The following is a 24,102-nucleotide window of genomic DNA, read 5'->3' as shown; positions in this document are numbered from 1 at the left end:
TTAACATGCACAATTATGCAAAAAAACGCTAAACATTTAGGCACGTAAGCACATAGACAATTAAACATACTTGTTCAAATAAATAAACACGTAGCAAGGAATCACGTAAACAATGCAAACAACACCCCACGCAACTCTATGTAGGACTCTACCCATCGCCCCAAAGGTTTTCGAAGCCACGCTCTGATACCATTCTGTAATGACCCAGCTCCTCATGGATTCGAATCATTATACGGGTCCTAACCCGGCCCAAAAACATCCAAAGGTAAACCGGTAATTTCACGTTAGAATTAAATATTATAGTCCAAAAAGGACAAGATGGTAATTTACCACAATTCAATAAATTGAGACTCAAGGGTACAATGGTCATTAACTTGTATCACATAGTAAATAAAATAAGATTCGGGGCAATATAGTCCTTTCGGGGATTAAAATATAATTAAGGCATTTTATTGGGTCATAATATAATTACTTGCAACATCAATTGGGTGCCAAATGTAATTTAAGAACTGAAATTGGCAATTATGTAAAAAGACAGAACCGGTCGACGTATACACCTTATATGTCGACTGGTTTGGGTTATGAACAGTGGGAAAACCTACTGCCATGATACCGGTCGATGTATGGGGAGCCATACGTCGACTGGTTTGGGGTCAGGATACCGGTCGACGTATGGGATGCCATACATCGACTGGTTTGGGACGTGAACTACTCAAACATACACTGTGAAGATACCGGTCGACTGGTTTGGGTAACTGTATGTCGACCTGTTCTAGAAAATCTTCACTCCCACCTTCCACTGTCCTGTGTAGCCTCTATACACCAACTTTTGGCCGTTCAACCACCCACGTCACTACACTTACGTGCAAAATTAATACATTTCAACAATAAATTCAAGTACAACAATCACGTTATTAACGTCATTTACCACATCACTAAAATACACTAGAGGATTTAGTGTAATCAAAAGTTAATTACATTTTAACATCAAATAAAGCTACAACAACCATCAACAACATGAATCACCACACCTTACTTAATTACACAAAAGGCTTATGATTGAATAAAACTTAATTACGTTATCCAATAGCCTACATTGAAAACTTATTTACATTCTCCAAAAAACTATGATTATATGTGAAATGGCCGAATACAAAATAGCAAAAAAATCATCTTCAAACAACTTTCAAACTTGCGGAGGATTCTCATCCGCCGTTTCCTTGCCATGACCTGAGAAATATAATATATAGTGGGGTGAGCAGATTGCTCAGTAGGTGACACTTAAGACACATGTCTTGTATCCCCGTGAATCCATACAAATAATAGACCAATAAGAAATGGGGATCATACAATGTCGGGACAACTTAACATTTCAACCAACTCAATTATAAACGATGCAATGCCATGAAATGCAAATGCATGTTGATGTCACTCCCCATATTCATTTCTCAAAACCATCACTTTCAAACGGTTAATATAACCCGCCTTTTGGTGACCCCGTAGAGATACGAGAGGAGGATTGGCTAGTGTCCCTGACCCTTGGTACCCCCGCGGCGTCATTATGGGGCCCAGCTAGCTCAACCACGCTAGGACGACTCCCTTTGGTACCCCTCGACAATCGATTTTTTTCAAAACGCTTTCATCAAAACATTCTTTCCCAAAACTCCCCACTTTCATTTCAAAAACAATTTCTTCCCATTTCCTTGCCCAATGTACATGCATAGATGCATTTATGTCATGTCAATATTCACCATTTCACAATTAGTTCAAGTTGTCTAACAAAGCATGGTTCACAAGAGTTGCTAGAGAATCCACAACATGCTCTCATATAATAGCATCTAACATTTTAAGCATTCAAAAGTCACCACATAGACATGTTCTTCACATAATTTGAACTAATACATCTACTCATGTATTCATACATATTCAACCAAATCAAAGTAAACTATAATCAACACAATTGAGCTTGCTAGAATACAAATCAAGTGAATTAACTCACTAAAGTACAAGACATCATGGATTAAGGGCCCCTACCTTAAAATTGGACAAAACCCTTGAAATGGGTTCTCAAATTCGAACTCCAAAGGAAGGCTCAAAGCTGAGATTGATGGTACTCACTCGTAAAGCTCGTCGTGCTCTCTGTTTCGCCTCAAACGTCACTCAAAAACTCCAAGAAGTGAAGAAGTTATCAAGATTCAAAGATTTGAAACCAAAAATGAAAAAAAAAAAGCTAGGAGCAAGAGGGAGGGAGAGAACTTACGGGAGAATGAAAAATGTGAGAACAAAGATATGGTCTCAAGACCACATTTGAGGTAGTGGTGGGTCTCACCTTAATTTTCTTTTCTTTTTCCTTTTTCTTTTACTTCAATTCTTACACCATACACATAAATGTACCACATCAAGATGCTACATAATTCACATAATTAAGATGCACAAAAAAATGCAACTAGACCCAACCATAATCCCGTACGCAAAATGTGAAAAGATGAAAATGCCCTTGCGGCGACAACATTCCGGAAAAAAGAAAAATGCAGAAAATCAGAAACATTACACACATTGTCTCCACTGAGGTTCGAACCCCTGACCTCCCTTTCGGAAGTAGGAGCCTTAAACTAATATAAAGAGGATTTTTATTTACTATTCTTATTTTTTAAAAGTATGCTAATTAAAATTCAATAGGTGACAAAAAAAAAAAAAAAATCAAAGAACTGGGATCTTCTATTGGCACAAACAATATTTGCAGATAACAATATGATTAATCGGTCAACTGAAAAATGCTATTGTTTACTATCATCCGCCAAGGCATGCACTTGATTTTGTTTCGCTACTGAAACAACTTGGAAAAAATGTTGTTACAGAACTTATGATCGATCGCATCTAAGCAATCTAGGATGAAGTTTAGAAGCACCTTGAAAAAGCTAATGTGAAATACAAAGAAGCAGCTGATCACAAAAAAAAAAAAAAAAAAAAAAAAAAAAAAAAAAACAAGAAAGTTTTTCAAGAAGGGGATTTAGTGATGGTGTCTTTGTACGGAATAAGTTGTTGATCTTCCTGAAGACGTGACTATTTTTCCTACATTTAATGTTACTAATTGCCAGATGAGACGTCATATTTTAGTTTTAACTCAAGGATGAGTTCTTAAACTGACGTACAATTGATTACTGAAACCTATATGACCCGTGAGATTGCCGAAGCCTATATAGTCGCCAAATTGCCAAACTAGCATGCTGACACTTTTTTTTTTTTGGTAGTTTCAATTAAGCCTTTTTACCCAAAAAGACCCAAATTTGATTGGAAATGAGCCAATACCAATACTCATAGCCACATCGTGAAGTACAAATTTTTTGGGCCAAATTTTATTGTTAAGGGCCTCAAAACTCCATTTTTTTTGTTACGCAAGAGGCTTGTTGATTATTTTAAAATTTTTGTTCATGGCCTAAATGATCTCGGATTGTTCTAAGTTTTTATATTTTGTAGCTTTTAGTGATTACATTTCTTATCATGTTTTAATTTTTGAAGAAAGTTGAATGTTAGGCTTATTTTTAATGTTAATTTTATATATTAGATTTTCTTATGTTGTAAGATTTTTGATGGTGTTAGTTTGCTTATGATTTTTTATTTTTTTTTATTTTTTATTTTCATTATAAATGTATGTATGTACTATAATTTTTTTCTTAACAAAGTTGTTCTTTGTTCATGCGTGAACGTATCATACTTTCACTACATCAGCTTCCTAGTTGAAGTTTCATTAATAATTTGTTTCCTTGATGAGCTATATGATCAACAGATCAAGTGATTTTAGAAGTTGGAGCTCATGTATTTGATGCATTTCTTGATTAGTTACTTGTTGGGCCATCTAAATCAATATGGCGGGTGATAGGTGTATTGTAACTCGGGTAACGAATTAACGGCCTTGGGCTCCACAACTAAATATATATATAAACTAAATCACACATGAACGAAGGGCCTGTAAAAAGGCCTATGGTGAGCTCATGTACACAATGTTAAGAAGTTGAGGTTAGTTCAAAACAACTGTAAACTAATCACCCATTAACAAAGGCCTGTTAAAAGGCCTACGGTGAGCTCACACAATGCGAAGAAGTTGTGGTTAGTTCAAAATATAGCAAGTGAGATGATCAAGTTTAATTCATAGAAATTCTGGTGAAGCTTCAATGAAATCTCTGGTGAAATGTCCATAATTCGGAGAACTTTCGGTGAAGTTTTCAGTGACAAAACCTATTCTGGCGAGGTTTCGACAACGGAACTAGAACTCTAACCAAGTTTTGATAACTAAAATATGAAAATTTTAGGAATTCTAATTTGGCGGTGTTTCTAAGTTCTACACTCACTATATAATTGATATATTTAATTTTAACATATAATTTCTTGAAAAATATTTTATTTCGGAAAGATGAATACATGGGTCACAAAGGTGCTAATATGTGAAGATAAAAATTTTAAAAGTGGCTTAGTTGAATATTAGAAGATGGGAATGTCATTTTGATGTTTTAATTGCATTTTTAAAAGGTTTCAACTATTTTCAAGAAAATATAATTAGTGCAGCTAGTGCTACACATCTCATTCATGTGATCTTGAATTTGATGTGGCGATAATTAAAAAGATATTAATGTCCTCTAACTTCATACATATTACACTATAGTCTTTTGTGCATTTGTATTTTCCACAAACTAAACTAAATTGTCAATTGAAGGAAAAGGAAAGAACAAATAATCACACTAGGTTTTCTCTCTCTATTGTTAATTTATTTTCCTCTACTAATCTTTTTCAATATATATACAAGTGTATGTATATATTCTCTTCTACACTTTCTATGTTTTTCAACAACTCTATATCTTTGTTGGTATATATTCTCTTCTACACTTTCTATATTTTTTAACAACTCTATATCTTTGTTGGGTATGTTTTTAAAATTTAATCGTAATTAGAAAATATCAAATTAGAATACAATTATAAAAAACTTTTAAGTAAATTATGTAAATTAAAATTCTTATTCACTAGAAAGAGATTACTAGAAAGAGATTAATCATTCATCGTAAAAATTTGTAACTTCTAATTTTAATTATTTAAAGATTTAATAGACAGTCTCCCAAACAAAGATATAATCGCAAGATTGAATTCAAGTTATTAAGTTGTACTAAGGTTTGGATTCCATAATTGTAAGTTTTGTTATTTTTTCTCTCCTTTCTATATTAAGATCTTTCCTATATTAAAACTTACTTTTAAAACAAACACATCAGCAAATAAGTTGACAAAAAAGCAGTCAGTTAATTCAAGATAAATTCACAAATTAAAATTTGTGAAGTATATAACATTTTCCTTTCAATTATGTTATTCCAAAACATTACTGTTTATTGCATATATATATATATATATAGGTGATCAATATTTGTTCCAACAATTTGAAGTTGTTGGTACTTTTCTTAATTCATTCTAATATTTCTTTCTTATACAATAACATAATATGATACACTCTTCATACATGAAGTTGGGATTTACAATCCCAAATAAGAAAAATTCAAGATCATGGATCTTCATCTATCATATAGAGAGGGTGGTTGTATATGAGATGCATTATTGATCGATATATGAGATATATAAAAAGCACTATATGTCATTTTAATACCTAGCTGCAGCCTCCAGCAGTAAACCCGATTCTTGAATTGGAGGCATCATAAGCCACACTATATGTCTGCTGTTGAGTGTTTCCAATAACGATGATTCCGTGACTGACTGAATTTTCCGCGAAGGCCAAGCACGAAATGCCCTTCTCAGCCACATCACACAGAACGTTTTGAGGCGCAAGAGTGAGGTCAGCCTCTCCTTCAAACACCATTCGAACCTCGGGCACATCTGACATATCCTTCAAACTCCCTTTAAAACACGTGTCGAGAGTGCTAAAAGCCGGGGCAGTCTCGTGCTTTGAGGACATAATCTTTGTGAATTCATCACGGAGAATTGCATAGACTAACACAGGCAGCCGCGTGATCACCGTTCCAGAATCTATCATTGTTCGAGCCGCGTACTCCGCCTCTGCCACAGCCAGTGTCCTGCCTGCAACTGTAATAGCAGACAAACTCAAAAAGTACCAGCTGCTATATTGGTAATTAGCTAGAAAGCATTGGAGTGAACTTATAGGTTGGTCCCATCAATGAATCCCTTCCTACGGACAATGAGCCTCCACTGCCTCCATCTGCAGTTGGGAGGCAGTAGGAGAAGCCATTTCTGTAGTTGGCTGACAGCTGAGAGACCATGGACAGCTCAGTACGACCCAGGCCAAAAAGACCAGCAGACCTACGGAACGTCCCTGAATTGTTCTGCCCACACCCGAACACAAAACCAGACAGTGTATCTGATTGGGTTAAGCTCACTGAATCCTGACTCAAGTAGCCACTAGAGAAAGATTTGTCCCCGTAGCTAGCCAAGTAAACACACTTATTAGAATAAGTGGAACCAGGGTCATTCATAGTGGCTTCCTTGAGTGAATTGCACTCGAGTGTTGTGCACGAGAACTTTTTGTTGGTGCCGGATGCAGAGGGATTGAAATAGGGAACGAACTGTGGGTAGCAGTATCCGGCACAAGGCTGGCATTGCAGCCAGGATAAGGAGCTGCCTGTGTCAACAAGCACGGGATAGTAACTCAGCGGAGTGCCAAGATCAATCTTGACATAGTAATCGCACCAATAGACAGACCAGGGTTCAGGGGTGTGGTGATGAACTTTGGTCCAAAAAGGTGCTTAACTCGTGCTTGATCATGAGAGAGTAACTCGGAAAAGGATGTCAGACTGGGAGGTTAGAGGTGAGCCATGTCCAAGCACATGATACAATGTCAAGTGCAAAGCTGAATGGTTTGAGTCCTTGCTCTGCATCTGCCCAAAAAAGAGAAATAGAAGAAAATTAATGTCCTTTTTCAGCTATGAATATTATAATGCACAACATGCATATAATACTTATATGGCCATCCCCAATCCGTAACATCCATGGAATCAGAAGAACATGTTATATATATATATATACATATATATATATATATATATATATATATGATGCAAACAATACATTGAACCAAATGAGATATCAACATCACATGCCTCGATGCACTGCAAATGAAGATTCTGTTGAAAGCAGAAAAAAAGAAGCGAGGAATAAAACCAACCCCATTTCTCCTACACCTTTTGAAATGGCTATGTTGATTTTATATATATACATCTCTCACACACACATGTATAAAATGTTTTAGTTTGGTGGGCCAATTACCCAGGCACGTCATTCGTGACTTTGTGTCACAGAATTTATTTAGAGAAGTTAAGGGCCTGTTTGAGCATTGTTCTACCATGTTCTACTCCCTTCCCAACAATGCAAAATTCTACTGTTTTGGACCAAAACGTGTTTGGCATGGTTTGTATTGTTTTAAACAGTGCTGGAACATTTGGCAAAAATGGGCCAATTGTTGGAACAAAAAATAGGTGTTCTTGCTTGTTCCCAAACTGTATCGGCCCACATAATACTGTAGCGGGAAGAACAAAATACTCACTTTTGACCACAGCTATAAAAAATCGCAGAACACTTTCTAGGGTTCACGAAGCAAGCCGTTCCAGAGGCGAGTCATAGTGCTCTTCTTGTCACTACAGTGGGGTTGAATCAGATCTGAAGGTCGTCTTCTTCATTCTTTGGTGAGTTCCTCTGCTTCTTCTTCTGGTTTTCCTTGTGCTCTGTCTAACGTGGATTCCGTTGTTTAAAGATCGGGCTTCAAATCGACCATGTTTGTATGAAGATCTGACCTCTGTCTGTCTCACCTCTGTATTTTCCGACGAAACCAAGCTTCGCTGCTGCTCTCTGCACTCTCGGTTTACCCAAGCTCTCTCTCTATTTCCTCTTCTCTCTCATCTTGGTATGTTGAGATTTCTTACAATTTTTTATGTTATTTCAGTTAATATTGATGAGAAAATTCTCAGAACAAAGAATGCAGAAGTGGATAATCTTTGTTAATATTTCAATAGTATTGCTCATTCTCAACTTGTCTCTCTCTAACTTTTTTATGTTTTGGCATTATTTCTTTTCAATTGTTTTCGTCTTCTTTAGGGGTCTTTCATTTGTCACTGCCTATTTTAGCATTGTTCCAGAGGCGAGTAACAGTGCTCTTCTTGTCACTACAGTGGGGTTGAATCAGATCTGAAGGTCCTCTTCTTCATTCTTTGGTGAGTTCCTCTGCTTCTTCTTCTGGTTTTCCTTGTGCTCTGTCTAACGTGGATTCCGTTGTTTGAAGATCGGGCTTCAAATCGACCATGTTTGTATGAAGATCTGACCTCCGTCTGTCTCACCTCTGCATTTTCCGGCGAAACCAAGCTTCGCTGCTGCTCTCTGCACTCTCGGTTTACCCAAGCTCTCTCTCTATTTCCTCTTCTCTCTCATCTTGGTATGTTGAGATTTCTTACAATTTTTTATGTTATTTCAGTTAATATTGATGAGAAAATTCTCAGAGCAAAGAATGTAGAAGTGGATAATCTTTGTTAATATTTCAGTTAGTATGTTATTTCAGTTTTGATTATTTTGATTACTTCTTGTCATACAAGGTATGATAATCTTTGTTTGATAAAAAATGGTTTGAATACTATATAAATAGAGGTGGAGTTGGGTTAAAAAATGGTAGAGAACAAATTTTATGTATAGAAGAACATGGGTGAAACTCAGAGGGTGTGGAAAAGAATATGAAATTTAGACTTTTAAATGTCAAAATAGTCGTTTAAGAACATGAAAAATACATCTCTGTATATAATTTATACATCTATGAGGTGATTATATCTCTATATATGTATGTTAGATGGTTTTGTGATGATATGATTCAGTTGCGCTTGAATGAAAGGAAATTTTTTAATAATCACCAAAAATTGCTATAAAAAGAAATTGCTATAAAAAAAAAATTTCTCGTAATATTTGTAACACAAGTTTGGGAAGGAGAGAAAAAACCCCACCCCGTTCTAAATTGTCTCAATTATTAATAAAACATATACTTCATTATTAAATTTATTTTGAAAATTATTAAATTGGTATTATTATTTTCTTTCATTAGTTTTCCTATTTTTAAAAATATGGAGTGATTATTAAGCATTTGTCTATACTCTGTCTATCTTTTAGTTTCTAATTTTTTTTGAAAAAATGTGCCTTTTCTAATTACCAAGTTATCTATTAATAATTATATAGATATATATGAAAAGAGAGAGCCAAAAAGACAGAGTTAAAAAAAAAAAAAAAAAAAAATTTAAAAAGTGTAATAATCACACAACACAGGAAATTATAAACTCTCTTAAATTTGAAGGGTGAGAGTAAAAGAAAATAATCACAAACTTGTTTCCATGTTCCATAAATCTAAATTTATAAAGTTAAAATTCCTAAAACTATACAGTTTGAATATATCAAATCATTTTAATATGAAAAACTTCCCTAATTACTTATTTTAACAAAACAAATACACTATTATCTATATATCTCTTATGTATTGCGATTTAAGATTTTGGTAATGGGGAAGATGGAGAGTTTTAGAGCATGTATGACCCTTTTAACACATTTTTATTAAAACTATGTAATTAGATGGATATCAATGCTGACAATGTCATGGGAGAAGAAATAGAGGACCTTACAGACAATACCGATGATGGAAAACTAGTACGAGATGATTCTCAAGTTGAAGCTTTCATCATCTGTATGGAGGAAGAAGTGAAGGCTGGTAATCGGAGTAACACAACTTTTAGTGCAATTGGTTGGAAAAATATACTAAAAGGCATGATGGTCCGTATAGGCAACAATCTTGTACTGAAATAACTTAAGAGTAAATTCAACCACTTGATAACAGACTACAAAGCGTTTGTGAGTCTGTTAGGAGAAACAGGTGTGGGATTCAATGCTGAGACAGGCATGGTTATAGTTGAAAAAGAAAGATGGAGTAGATTGATCAAGGTTAGTTATTAAAATAAATGTCTGTTGATTTTACAAAAAAGTATACTTATCTTAATATTAATAGTAATTTAACAATTTGTAGGTGAATGCCCAATATAGTAAGTATCGAAAGAAGCCATGCAATCATTTTGACAAGCTCACCACCGTATTTGGAGGCACACACGCTACAGGTGCATATGTCCATACTTCGTATAGTCCACCCATTATGAACCAAGCCCCCGCACACCATGCAGACATACATACCTCATTTGACCTTAATGATGATTTTGCTGAGTTAGGCGGTCATGATTTTAGTCCTTCTCCTGAACCTCGTGGTAAGAAACCAAAAAGAGAGAGTTTTGCCTCCACAATGAGCGAGCTCATGCACTATATGAAAGAGAGAGATAGAGAGAAAGCAGATCGAATTGAAAGAGCTATAGTCGCTTCTTCATCATCTAATATGATTACAGTTAATGAAGGAAATGTGGAGGTTGAAGTCAATTCTCCCGACAAGACAAAAAGTGATTTTAAGTTATGTTGTTATATTTTGAATAACTTGGAAGGTGTTAATATGAAACAATATAGTAAGGTCACGCAGATGTTACGTAATGATGAAATTTGGAGGGATTTCTTTCTTAATAACTGTCCTGATGATAAGAGGGTTAGTTGGATCAATGGACTTTAATTTGGTATGTTGCTTTTATTATGATTTTGGATGACTGTACTATTAAGTATACTTTAGTTGATGTGTTGCTTTTATTTCTTATTTGGTGTTGTTATGACTTTAATTGATTGTAATATTAAGTACACTCGTATTTATGTTATTTAGTTTGAAGCTCATGACAATATAACTATTTAATGAACTGATTTGACTTTATTTGTTGTCTTGCTTTTATTTATTATTTGTAATTTCGCTTGGGATGATTGTAATTAATCTCATTTATTAAATTTTGACTTATACAGATGGATATTAGGACAATAATTGATTTGTATGACGATGGTGATGAAGAGAATGATTGTGTCATCGTAATGGCATGCATGTTGGAGTATTATAGGAAACATTACGATAAACAACCTTGTAGGGATTCTCTTTTAACTGGGGAAGCATATATAATGGAGATCTTGCAGGGGCATGAAAATAGATGTTTTGAAAATTTCAGGATGTCCACCCCTGTTTTTTTGAAGTTATGTGGAGAGCTTAAGTCATTAGGGTTGAAAGACTCTACAGGTGTAAGTGTTTATGAACAAGTTGGCATATTCTTGCTTACTTTAGGTCATAATGAAAGAAATTGTGTGGTCGCAGAAAGATTTCAACACTCCACCTATACAATTTCAAAATACTTCTATGCAGTTTTACAAAAAGTCTGTGATTTAGGGAAACAGATTATTGTCGCCCCAGATTTTAGCGAAGTTCCTAACCATATAAAGAAGAACAAAAAGTACCACCCTTTTTTTAGGCATTGCGTAGGGGCAATTGATGGAACTCATGTCCATGCGAACGTGCCTGTGGACCAGCAAATACCATTTCGTGGTAGGAAGGGAGATACCACACAAAATGTAATGGCTGTTTGTGATTTTAATATGATGTTCACATACGTCGTAGTAGGATGGGAAGGGTCTGCTAATGATTCTAAGATATTGAACGAGACCATTAATAATGAGGATTTGCATTTCCCAATGCCTCCAGATGGTAAATGTCATACATGCTATAATTTTGCAATACTTATTTAAAATATCATGGTAAAAAAATGTGGCTTATAGTTTGTAAAATGGCAGGGAAATATTATTTGGTGGACTCCGGGTATGCCAATCAACCGGGTTTCTTGGCCCCCTACAGGGGCCAACGGTACCACTTCCAAGAGTACCGTAGAGCTTCTCACCAACCCCAAGGTAGAGAGGAAATATATAATCACAGGCACTCGTCATTACGAAATATAATTGAGCGTTGTTTTGGGTTGCTTAAGATGAGATTCCCCATCTTGAAGCAAATGCCCCCATAGAAGTTTGAAACTCAAGTTGCTATTGTGTTAGCCTGCTGCACACTTCATAACTTTATAAGAAAGGAGGCGCATGTAGATCCAATATTTAATAATGCAACTGTGGAGGCGATGATAGATGAAATTTTTGGAGATGATGAAGTTGATGTTCCGCCTAATGCATCGCAGTCTCGCTCGCGACCAATGGATATTTTACGCGATAATATTGCTGACACTATATGGAATGCAAGTCAGCACCATTGAACAAGGATTTACATGTTTATCATGTTTGGATAACTGTAAGAACTACTTTATACTTGTTCCATTTGTTAGTATTTGGATAACTGTAATAACTACTTTATTTTAACTATTTGTATGGATTTGGATAACTATAATAATATATTTATTTTAACATTAATTTACGATTTCGATAAATGTAAAAGTTGTGGTAACTATATGATTATCTTTTTTATTTTATTTTAATTTTTTGTTTTAACTTTTTTGGATCAGTTTAATAACTTGTATATGTAGTCATGTATAAGATACAGGGTGACGGGCCACCGTGTGCATGTGGAAGGGGTCGAATGAATCTTTATACGACTGCAACTTCAAAGAATTATGGATGTTCATCCTATAGATGTCCAGCTTGGGAGGTATACATTTTTTTTTTAATTAATAATTTTTTTTTTTAACTACATGTGTGTGTCACAAGTGCACTCTAATAATATACAAGTCTTTGTTCTGATTTAGTCACATGCTCGTGCATTTATATGGGTGGATGACATGCACCAACATCTACAAGTGGGTGGTCATGTAGAGGAAGAGTTGGAGGATGTAGTTGCTGTTATGCAAGCTCAACAAAATCGGCAAAATTACATTATCTATGGTTGTTGTTGTTGTCTTACTATAACTATATTCTTTATGTTATTTCTCATGTTGTTGTTGTTGTTGATTATTGTGGTTGTTGATGAATGATGTAATATATTAGTTTAATTTTATTTTGTACTCGCTTTTATTGTGCATGTTGACAAATGATGTAATATTTATGAAACTCATGTTTGTAATATATACAATTTCATGTAATGTGTAATATATTGAAAGTTTATTTCAGTTCGATATTGAAATAATGCTGTCAAAATAATATGCAACATTAATAAGTTTTAAAATTTAGAATATATTTTATTGGTTTTTATAATAAATTAAGAAAATTTTTTAACAATATATATATATATATATATATATATAGATAAATATATAAAATGTTATATTAATTGTATATTAAAATAATGCAATAATTAATTTTTACTATATATTTAATTTTTAATAATATTTTTTTTATTGATTTTGGTTACATTTTAACTTTGCCAAACATGTTTTGTTCTCATAATTCTTAGAACGAAACACATTGCCAAACATGTTCTACCATATTTTTGTTCCAAAATTCTCAAAGCAATTGTAACGCGCCAAACATGTTTTGTTCTCGTTTCAAAACACCACACTACAAAACACTTATTCTGTTCTAGGCTAAAGCACTACACCACACCACACTACAAACTCCAAACAGGCCCTAACATTTTATCTTCACTAATATTTTGTTTCAAATGTCATATTTTCACTTTTAACCGTAATCAACAGCAGTTAGATGTTTGATCTCAATGTGTTTAGATGTGTTAATTGATTAATCATCCTATAAAAAGGCCTATGGTGGCTCATACAACGTTGAGTCCAAGAACACAACGCACAAAATTGGTATTTACGATCCCAAATTAGAACAATTGAGGATCGTGAGACGTTCATCTGTCATATATACAAAGGGTTATTATATATTCATTAATACATATGAGATAAAGTTACTATCATTTTAATAACTAGCTGCAACCCCCAGCAGCAAACCCAATTCTTAAATTGGAGACATCATAAGCCACATTGTATGTTTGCTGCTGAACGCTTCCAATAATGGCAGTTTTATCATCGCCCGACATTCTTGCAAAGGCCAAGCAGCACACGGTGGTGCCCTCCTCGTCCCCATCTACAATAATGCTTTGAGGCGCCAGAGTGAGGTCGGCCTCGCCCTGAAACACCATCCGAACCTCAGGCACATCTGATGACATCTCCTTCAAACTACTTTTATAACATGTATCGAGATAAGAAGAAGTCGTGATAATAGTCTTGTACTTTGAGGACATAGACTGACAGAGGCAGACTCGTGAATGTTGTCCCAGAATCTATAATTGTTGGAACCTGGTAGTACTCGGCCGCTGCCACTCCTAATGTCCTGCCTGCCACCACAATTGCGGTCAAATTCAAACCGTACAAGCTGCTATCATTGGGATTAGTAAGCATTGGAGTGAACTTGTAGGATGATCCCATCAATGAATCACGTCCTATGGACAATGAGCCACCACTGACTCCGCTCGCTGTTGGGAGGCAGTAGGAGAAGGCATATCCATATTTGGAGGACAGCTGAGAGATCATGGAGACATTGTTACGAGCCAGGCCAAATAGACCAGCAGACTGATTGAACGACCCAGAATTGTTCTGCCCACACCCGAACACAAAACCAGGCAGTGTTTCTGATGGTGTTAGGCTCAGTGAATCCTGACTTAAGTAGCCACTACAGTAAGAGTTGTAGGCATAGCTAGCCGTGTACACACACTCGTTAAAATAAGTGCAATTAGAGGGATTTAGAGTGTCTTCCTGAAGTGAATTGCACTCTGGTGTTTTGCACGATAACCTTTTGTAGGTGCCGGATGCAGAGGTATTGAAAATGGGAATGACCTGTTTGTCGCAATCCCTGTCGCAAGGCAGACATTGCACCCAGGAGAAGGAGCTGCCAGTGTCCACAAACACGGGATAGTAACTGGGTGGAGTGCCAAGGCCAACGTAGACATAGTAATTTCCAGGACCAATAGACAGGGCAAGGTTGACACTGCTTGTTCTATTCTCAGTGAGTCTGGAGTTGAGACGCTTAACTCGTGCTTGATCCAGAGATACTAACTCAGAGATGGATGGTGGAGAGTGGGAGGTCAGAGGTGAGCCATGTCCAAGCACATGATACAATGTCAAGTGCAAAGTTGAATGGTTGAGTCCTTGCTCATATTCTGCCAAAAAAAAAATGAGAAATAGAAGAATGTTAATGTCCCTTTTCAACTATTAAATCCATGGAATCAGAGAAAATGTTACATATAAGAAATGACACGCGCAAACCGTATAGGGAACCAAATGAGATAATCACATCACATGCCTTGTTGCCCTGCAAATGAAGATGTTGTTGCAAGCAGGCAAAAAAAAGCAAGGAACCAAACCAACCGCATTTCTCCTACACCTTGTGAAATGCTTGAAGCGCCCGTTCACTATCAGGAAATGATTCCCACTTCTGCTATCGCCCCAAAGTAAAATCGTGATTTTGATTATTGGAGCTGAAATAGAAAGTAAAACAAGTATAGTTAATGTCAATTCTTTTTAAAATTTTGAAAGAAAAAAAATAGAATGCATGTTCAGTAATTTTGTTTCATTTTTCTGTTTTCTGAATTAGAAGTACATGTAGACTTGTAATCACTACTAGGGATTGTCTATTACATCACTACATTCTCTATACTTTATGAAAAAAGATAAAATGCTCAGATAAAGGTATATTGGCTTCATTGAATATATATGATAGGATCAGAATGCATAGACAGCAAATATATATCTATGTGCGTTTATGTATATATGAGATTAGATTCAAATGTCAATGCAAATCATGGGATTATCTAATTCCTACTTCTAGTAGGTACAGATCTGAGCGAGCAAACACACAGACCTCTCAAAGTTCTAGTTGTTGCAGATTTGAGAAGAGAGAGAAAGTGTGATGAGACACACAAAGAGCCCTCTCATAGTTCTATACTTCTATATAGTTGTTACAAATCTTTGAAGAGAGAAGAGTGATATGAGCAAAAACACACAGAGCCCTCATTAAAATTTTAAAATAAAATAAATGTAATAAATTTTTTATTTCAATTCATTTTAAGTAAATATTTTTAATAATACTCGCAGCATTTTTATAAATGATATGAGAAGAAAAAATACTGAAAGAGTAATAATTGACATAGGATAAATGAGATTGTCAAAGTGTCCATAGCATGCTTTTTCTTTTCTGTTAATTCATAACAAATAATTTATAGTAGATAATAGATGTATGAATGGATATATATATATATAATATAATATAATATGGTTTAGACTTTAGATGGCAAAGATTTCAACAATTATTAATACGTTTTTCACTAGATTTAAATTTTTGAAAGCAGAAGTAAAAAGGGCCGTTCAAATAACCTTTAATAAATTACCTTCAATGGCCATAAATGGTAACTATAAAATGATTTTTAAAAACAAAATTGAGGGGCAACTTTAAATTTTTTTTGGGTCCAGTAAGTACGCATGTATCCGACTTTAAGAAGCAAAGTCATAATTAATGGCCATAAATAAGAAGCATTAATGATGTTTTGAGAAAATTTTGGGGGGCCACCCCTCCCTCCACCCCTGAAGTCCTCTCATAGTTCTAGGTGTTACAGATCTGAGTGGAGAAAGAAAGTGAGATAAGCCAACACACTGAGAACTCTCAAAAACCCTAGTTTTTTCAGAAGTGAGAGGAGAGAGAAAGTGAGATGAGCAAACATACAAAGAGCCCTCTCTCAGAGTTCTAGTTGTTGCAGATCTGAAAGGAGATAGAGAGAGTTAGATGAGCAAACACACAGAGCCCTCTCATAGTTATAGTTGTAGAACTGCGAGGAGAGAGAAGGTGGGATGAACAAACATACAAAGCCGTCTCATAATTCAAATTCTTATATAAATGAGAGGAGAGAAAAAGTGAGACAGTAAATTCACAAAGCTCCCTCATAGTTCTAATTGTTAGAGATCAGAGAGGAGAGAGGAAGTGAGATGAGGATGAGAGAGAAAACTAACCCGTCGGCAGTGGTGTCGCCAGTCTGTTACTGTGTGTGAGAGAGAGAGGTTGCTGTCCAGAAATTTATGAGGGGGAAATTTCAGTAAAGGCAATTTTAAAATTTTGTAGGTATTTTAATACCCAAAAAAAAAAGAAATAGATATTTAATAAGAGAGATGTTATTGACGCACTACAAAACTCCTATCAGGCTACAGCTTTATTCTCAACAAAATTGTAAATGACACAACAGACCCTATACCCATTTTTACAGATCCTATTCTTTAACATCATATTTTCTTCTCATTCTTCCTCCTTTTCTTTTCCCTCCTCCTTCCATGGCCAACTCCACACCACTTCCCTCTCTTTTAATTTTCCTAGCTTCGTTAGACTAAATTTTGATTGGAAATTTTTTAAAAAACAAAACACAGGGTTTATATTAAATCTGTATATTTGGGTTGTTAGCTCTTTTAGATTTGGGATTCCTTTCAATATATTTCTTCATCCTGTGAATAAAGTACTTAAAAAGAAAAAGAAAAAAAAAGTGAAATAAACATAGCTCAATTCTAATCAATATTTTTAACTTTTCAATTGATTTAGTTGGTACTTTTCAAAAAAAACAATTGGGTGTTGTCCAAAAAAAAAAAAAGGTACTGAAGGAGAATAAGGAGTTCCATGCAAACTGGGATCAAGCTGCAAAGTTAGCAGCAAAGAGAAAGCTGGAGGAGAATACATCTATTACGTTACTTTTCGGATCACTATGAACAAAGGAAGGAAAACAACCACAGATATAGACCGGTATATATATTAATATATTTAAGAATATATAAGGGTTCTTTTGTTATTTAAATTACCTGAAATAAGGGTGAGGTGGAGCGTCAAAGTACATTTGTGGTGTCGAATAAGAGTTCCTTTAATAATAGGGCATACATATATATATATATATATATAATACTCCCTCTTACCTATATAAAAATATATATTCATCTTTTTTTTTGGACTGTTCCAAAATAAATGTTTACTTTCCTTTTTCAAATAATATATTTTATATCTTTCCACATATATTCTTAAAATTTAAAATTTTAAACTTGAATATTCAAAACTCAAAGAGAAAGTCAATAACTTTGCAAGTGACATGGCCCACATGTCCCCTTAAAAATTTTCTCTTCAAAACGGACATTTTTTTTGGGACAGAAGGAATATATATTTAGGGGGGTTGCGTAGGGAAATTGCCCCCACTACCTATGTCCATCTCTATATATGGAGAAAGTCTATAACAATTTCGGGCGGGTATTTATCATGTGGTGTTCCCAGTTAATGAGCAACCACACTTCTTATTGAAAACTCACTTTCTCTTGCATCAAGGCAAAATGAGAGTTTTTATGGCTGTCCATGTCCATTCCTGAAGACAAAATGAGAGTTTCATGACTATGCATGCGGACAAAATAAGAGTTTTATGACTATGCATTGGCTGGGAACCACGTGTGAGAGAAAGTCTACAATACACCAGGAGTATTTATCATGTCATACTCCCAGCCAATGAACAAACATATTTTTTATTAAAAAAATCTCAATTTCTTATGTATCCAAACGCAATGAGTGTTTTCGTAACTGTTCATTGCTCGGGTTAATTCCCACTACAATAGCAGGACCGTTCTACACGGGGAGCAAGAAAACATAAGTGAAAGTGATTTCTAAATTGTAACAGTAAAATCACTTTATTAATTTAAATTTTTGAGTTTGATTTTATTTTTAGGAGTTGACAACAACAAAAGCAGGAATCACTTCATGAATGTGGACCACTGACGTGAAACAATAACAGTTGAACACAATATTGCATAATCAGAAACGATGGGTATATATATACTCACCCGTGAAAATCACAAGTATTGTTTATTTATTTATTTGATTTTATAGTTAAAGAGAACATATTTAATTGATTCATATAAGTGATCGTAATGGTGTACATCCTTACTAGTGAGAAGACGTAAGTATTATCCCACACATATGAAAGAAGGAAAAAAAAAAAAAAAAAGAAGTTTTGGTGACATAACTATATTCTGGGGTGGCCCCTCCCCCCTAATTGCTCCAACTCAATTGATTTAAAAAAAAAAAAAAAATTAATTACCTAATATGAACTCAATCCAATAGCAATAAAATATGAGCACTCTTTGTAAAATAATCATAGCCTACATGAAACATGCATTTACTTTATTTTAAGCTCAATACCATAGCAACCTATTATAATATAATATTTTTTCAAATATATATGTAATATGTAATATAAGATTTTAAATCTGTCAATTGATCGGATTCTAATTCGAATTCAATCCTATTAGTCGAATATGGATTGGGAAAAAAAAAAAAATCGATAACCCAATAATGATTCGAATCTGACAATCTGATTTTTAACAAATCGGATATGGATTAAGGGTGATTGATCCGATTAAAATTAAATAATATATATTCCAATATATTATATATTTCTTAATAATCTACCACCATTGGATGAATATGGTTGCATGGTTATACGATGCACCGCCTGTATCTTACAATTCTTCACTACTTGTTAAAGCTGTAAAAGTAGACTAATAATCAAAGAGAAGCGCGGGACTCTAAACAAACACTGATTCAAGTTTTAGGGTGACGAAGTGACAAAAATGGAGCTCGTCGATTGGCCGCCGGAAGCACAAATCTCTTGCCGTGAGTTTCTATTATTCTTTGCCCTTTTGCTTTTTTTCTTAAACCCTAATTTGTGTTCGTTTTTTTTTTTTTTTTTTCCCATTTCACACCAGATTTTAGTTCGTAATTTTTCTCTCTTTTTCTCCCTCTCTTCTTCTTCTTTTACTTGCTCGTTACTCTTAATGATAATTTTAGTTATTTTACAAAGTTTAAACAACCTATTCAGCTCTTTTAAAACCTAAATCCAGAATTTAAATTTATATTCAGCCCTTTTCTCATAATAGGTTTTTAAAACTCTATTATGTAATTATTTTATCCATAGATTCTCTCTCTGTGTCATATTTACTCACTATTAATGGAAATTTTAGGTCTTTACCCAAATTCAGAAGTTTCTCACTAAAGTTGTTTCATCTCATGCATGTTGATTTGAGGAATTGTATACTTAATCGAATCAGATTATCGGATCGGTTATTCGATAAGTTAAGTAAGGGTTAAGGATTCATTATATAAGAATTCTCGGATTATCAAATTGGATCGGACTCTTTATTATGCTTATTGGATTCAGATAGGATCAACCATGAACCGGTCCAAATTCGATCCCGGTCTAAGTATAACCCAAGTTACATAACAAAACATAGACTTGAAAAGCACAAAAAAAAAAAAAAAAAAAAAAAAAAAAAGAAGAACTGATTGCAGCGGTCCAAACTTTTATAAGTTGTATGAATTTTTGCAGTATGTGTTTAATGGTGGGGAGAAGATAAAAGATCAAATATCTAAGCTCATCTTCCTTAATCCTCTTTCACCTATTCCTCTTTTTCTTTATTATAAAATTTACTAGTTTTTCATTCTTCGAAGCCCTAATTCTATATTTCTTTTTTGGTTTTTCAATACTTTTGTTTTTTTTGAATATATATATACACACACAATATATAGGATATGAATATATTTATGAAATTGCAATTAATTATTCACTTGTTCGGTAGTTTCATTTGAGAGTCCAGTGCTTGTATATTTCTCTTGAACTGTGTGCACCCTTAGGCTAGGCCAAGCTAAACTAAGGATGACTGTAAGACCCCAATACAAAATTAATTTCGTTAGCATCATTTAATTTTAATTTGACATGATTTATATATGAATAATTTATGATGTGGGCTGTTTTGTAAAGTTTTGTTTTGCGTTAAATATTATTAACTAAAGTAATATCAGCCAAGTGAATGAAAAAGAAAAGAAAAGAAAAATAAATAAAGAAAATTGTTACATGTTGGTATGGATGATGCCACATGTGGTGGGTGTTTGATGACCGTAAATAGTAAAATTGTTAAAATTGATGAATACCTTTAGTATATATTATTATAAGCAACTCCAATGCTCTTTCATTTTGGGCTCTCAAACTCATAATTTGAGAGATGGGTAAAAAGTGGACTCTCCAAAGGGCTTTCATTTGGGCTCTCAAATTTTGAAAATTTCAAATCTGCTCTCAAATATAGGAGCTGCCAAATTTTTTTGGGAAGTCTCTTTAATTGCCCTACAATGCCGTTTCTTCCTATCTCTCTTAATCCCCTTTGTTGCTTTCTCTGTCCATCTCTCTCGTCTCTCTCTCCCTCTCATTTGCAATGACCGGTTGTGGCTTCTACCATTACCGGATTCTGAACTTCAACGGCGGATTTGACGATCTGGGCTCACTGGAGGACTCCAAGGTGCTGCTCAGGTTGCTCATGGTGGGTCTCGGAAGAAATTGTTGAAATCCATAATCGTCCTGAAGATGATTACCATTAGTAAGGTTTGGGTTGGGTGTATTATGGATTGAAAAGGATAGTAATAGAAAATTGGTCTTGGACTTGGGGCCGCAGAGAGACCTAGTGGCGGTGTCGTAGGCGCGTGCGGTGGCGTCCGCGGAGTCGAAGGTGCCGAGCCAAACTCGGGTCTTCTTCCAAGGGTCTCTATTCTCGGCGGCGAATTGCCCCACGGCCTCTTTTGCACGCCTCGGTACTTGGGCACTTCGTCGGGGTTTCTGGGTGGTCCGATCGTGGCTCCCTCCACCGCTGCCGTCGCCACATTTGCTGTCGCTATGGTTCTGGGTCGTGGCATGAGCTTCGGTGAAGAGGGCAGCGGCGATGATGATCAAAAATCGACCGGAGATCAAATGAATATGATGAAATCTTGTTTTTACAATATGATTTTCATCTTTTCAATTGAATTGGTAATCTCCTTTCTTTCTCTCTCATCTCTCTCTCATTAATCTATTTGTTTCTTGGAGAATGGAGTCTGTTTCCTCTGTCTATCGCTATCTATATTTGCAATGAAAAAAGAATTGGAGTTGAAAATGGAAGTTGGGAATGGTAGTTGAAAAAAAAATGTTGGTTGTGTCAAAAAATAGCAATGCAAAATTGAAGTAAAATTGTTAAAATATAGCATTTTAACACTGTAGTAGCTCTCAAAATATAAATTTGACATGTAAAAATAGCATTTTGCATTAGAGATGTCTTATTATATTTAATACTTTTACATTTAAAACTTATCTTTTTATGTTGGTGACTAAAGACGAAGCTGCTAGCACTAACTCACATACACAACACGTAGCTATAGATTGATATGTATATATAGGATTGATAAGAATGAAGTGTGGTGGAACATTTTGTCTTTCAAAGTTTCTTTTTAAAATAAAAGATATATACATATCTGATGAGTCATGGAACACGTGTTGGTATGGTGTGTGTAGTTGAAGGTGAGTTGGTGTGTGCATAATTATTAATTTTTAAATACTTTTGATTGGAAGATTTTAAAGCGCCTCGAACAGGTTATTTACTATTAGTACTAACGAGTAAAATAAAGAAAAGAAAAGAAAAAGAACAGAACAGGGGGGTTTTCAGTCGTAGAAAAAGAAAAGACAGAAAAGAGGGAAAGGAGAATAATAAGAGAAGGAGATTAAGGAGAATTTTTCACCGAATTACATTAAAGGCAGAGAAATGTTGGGATATGTGTGATTAAGTATAGCAAATTCTTATTTGGATTGTAAAAGTCATGGTTCCTTATCAGAATATTATTATTAAGGCATTATACAATTGGTGAATGGAATGTATTATTTTTTCGATTCATTATGGAATTGATTGTGTCCACTTGATTACAAGATATATTTATATATGTATGTAATGGTAATTAATACTAAGTTTAAATTAGTAAATCATAAATGGTTCAAAGTCGGTAATTTTGAATGAACATTTAATTAACTAAGACTTGAACCGAGTCCTGATAGGTTGGGATATATTGCGAGAGCCATCGTATGCAATTGCTCTCTATCACAGTCATGGTTTTTGACTCTCAAGCATGAAAGAAGTATAGACTCTTTTATTAATTAATAATTATTTTGATTTGTTCGGCGGATACTTCGGGATCCTTAGACCGACACTTTGGGTAGTTATGTAAGTAATAGTTAGAGAGTTATATTCTCAATATTTGCATTAGTGCTACTTGTATTTATTTTGTATTGATTATGGTTGATTACAAATTAAATTTGAAAGCCTTCGTATGTTTTAGACAAAATATTTTCTATATATTTATTTAGTAAATTATTATTTTTGTTAAACAAATATTTTATTGTGATCAAACCGGAAATAATCAAAGGTAACAAAATAATTATATTAATTATGTTGTCGGATTGATGACTTTATAATCCAATAAATAATTATGCATAGAGAGGTCAAAGTGTAACATTGACTTAGAGGTTATTTACTATTTAATTAGAGTGCAATTAATTTCTTTAGTGGAGTAGAAATTAATTTATGAATTAATTGAATTGGGTCCGTGGTTTAATGGATCAGACCAATTATTAATTTATAGTGGCCAAGAAAATAGTAAGCCCAAAGGGTTCTCACCCATAGCCCAACTTGATATTGGAGTCCTATTAGAATTGAAATATATGAATTAGAGATTGAGAAGGATTTATTGTTTTATTTCCTTATCTTTATATTGCCTATATATACATGGGGTCCATGTATATTTTAAGGTAGACTTTTGAAAGAAAAAAGAAATATTTTTTCTCTCTCTAGTTTTTAGGGTTTGCTTTTTCTTCTAAAGGAGGCTACCACAAGCCTTGCCTTCAAGGTCATTCATCGAGGTATATTGGTGATTTCTAAAGGGAAGATCACTATCAAAAAGAAGGAGAAATGATCTTACTAAGGGATCTACAATAAGTGAGAACATTCACTTTAGAGAAAGATTTAAAGGTTTACTTAAACTTTTGATGTAAGTATTCAATCTATTAATTGAATTATACATCATCTTTTATTTTATTTTTGTATAAAACTTGTCTCTATGTGATGAATCAAGATCTATATATGAAAATTCCTCAAAAGGTTTTTAAAACTTGTACGTTTCCCAACAAGAAATTCATATCTGAATTTATATGAAAGTTTATTCTTAATTTTTCACAAGTTGAGCTAATTAATTCTTTTTTATTATATTTTATTTAATTTCATTATTTTTCTCTTGAGTGAGTGATTTTCTATGAAGAGATACAAATCTGGCTGGTGTGTAAATTAGATATGTATTGATACCTTTAATATATATTTAATT

The 24,102-nt window shown here is 34.3% G+C and overlaps 2 pseudogenes; both read right to left on the bottom strand.

The window, feature by feature from the left end:
* Window positions 1-5,644: 5,644 nt before the first annotated feature.
* On the bottom strand, window positions 5,645-8,347 carry LOC132276931 (aspartyl protease family protein At5g10770-like; annotated as a pseudogene).
* A 5,448-nt stretch (window positions 8,348-13,795) lies between these two features.
* LOC132276924 (aspartyl protease family protein At5g10770-like) lies at window positions 13,796-17,583 on the bottom strand (annotated as a pseudogene).
* Between the last annotated feature and the right edge of the window lie 6,519 nt (window positions 17,584-24,102).

The sequence above is a fragment of the Cornus florida genome, unplaced genomic scaffold, assembly GCF_030987335.1.
Source record: "Cornus florida cultivar Cherokee Brave unplaced genomic scaffold, ASM3098733v1 CherokeeBrave_3.0.0_Hap2_Chr01, whole genome shotgun sequence".
NCBI classification, from domain to species: Eukaryota; Viridiplantae; Streptophyta; class Magnoliopsida; order Cornales; family Cornaceae; genus Cornus; species Cornus florida.
Note: the sequence above shows the minus strand (reverse complement) of the source record. Positions and strands in the feature narration are given on the sequence as shown.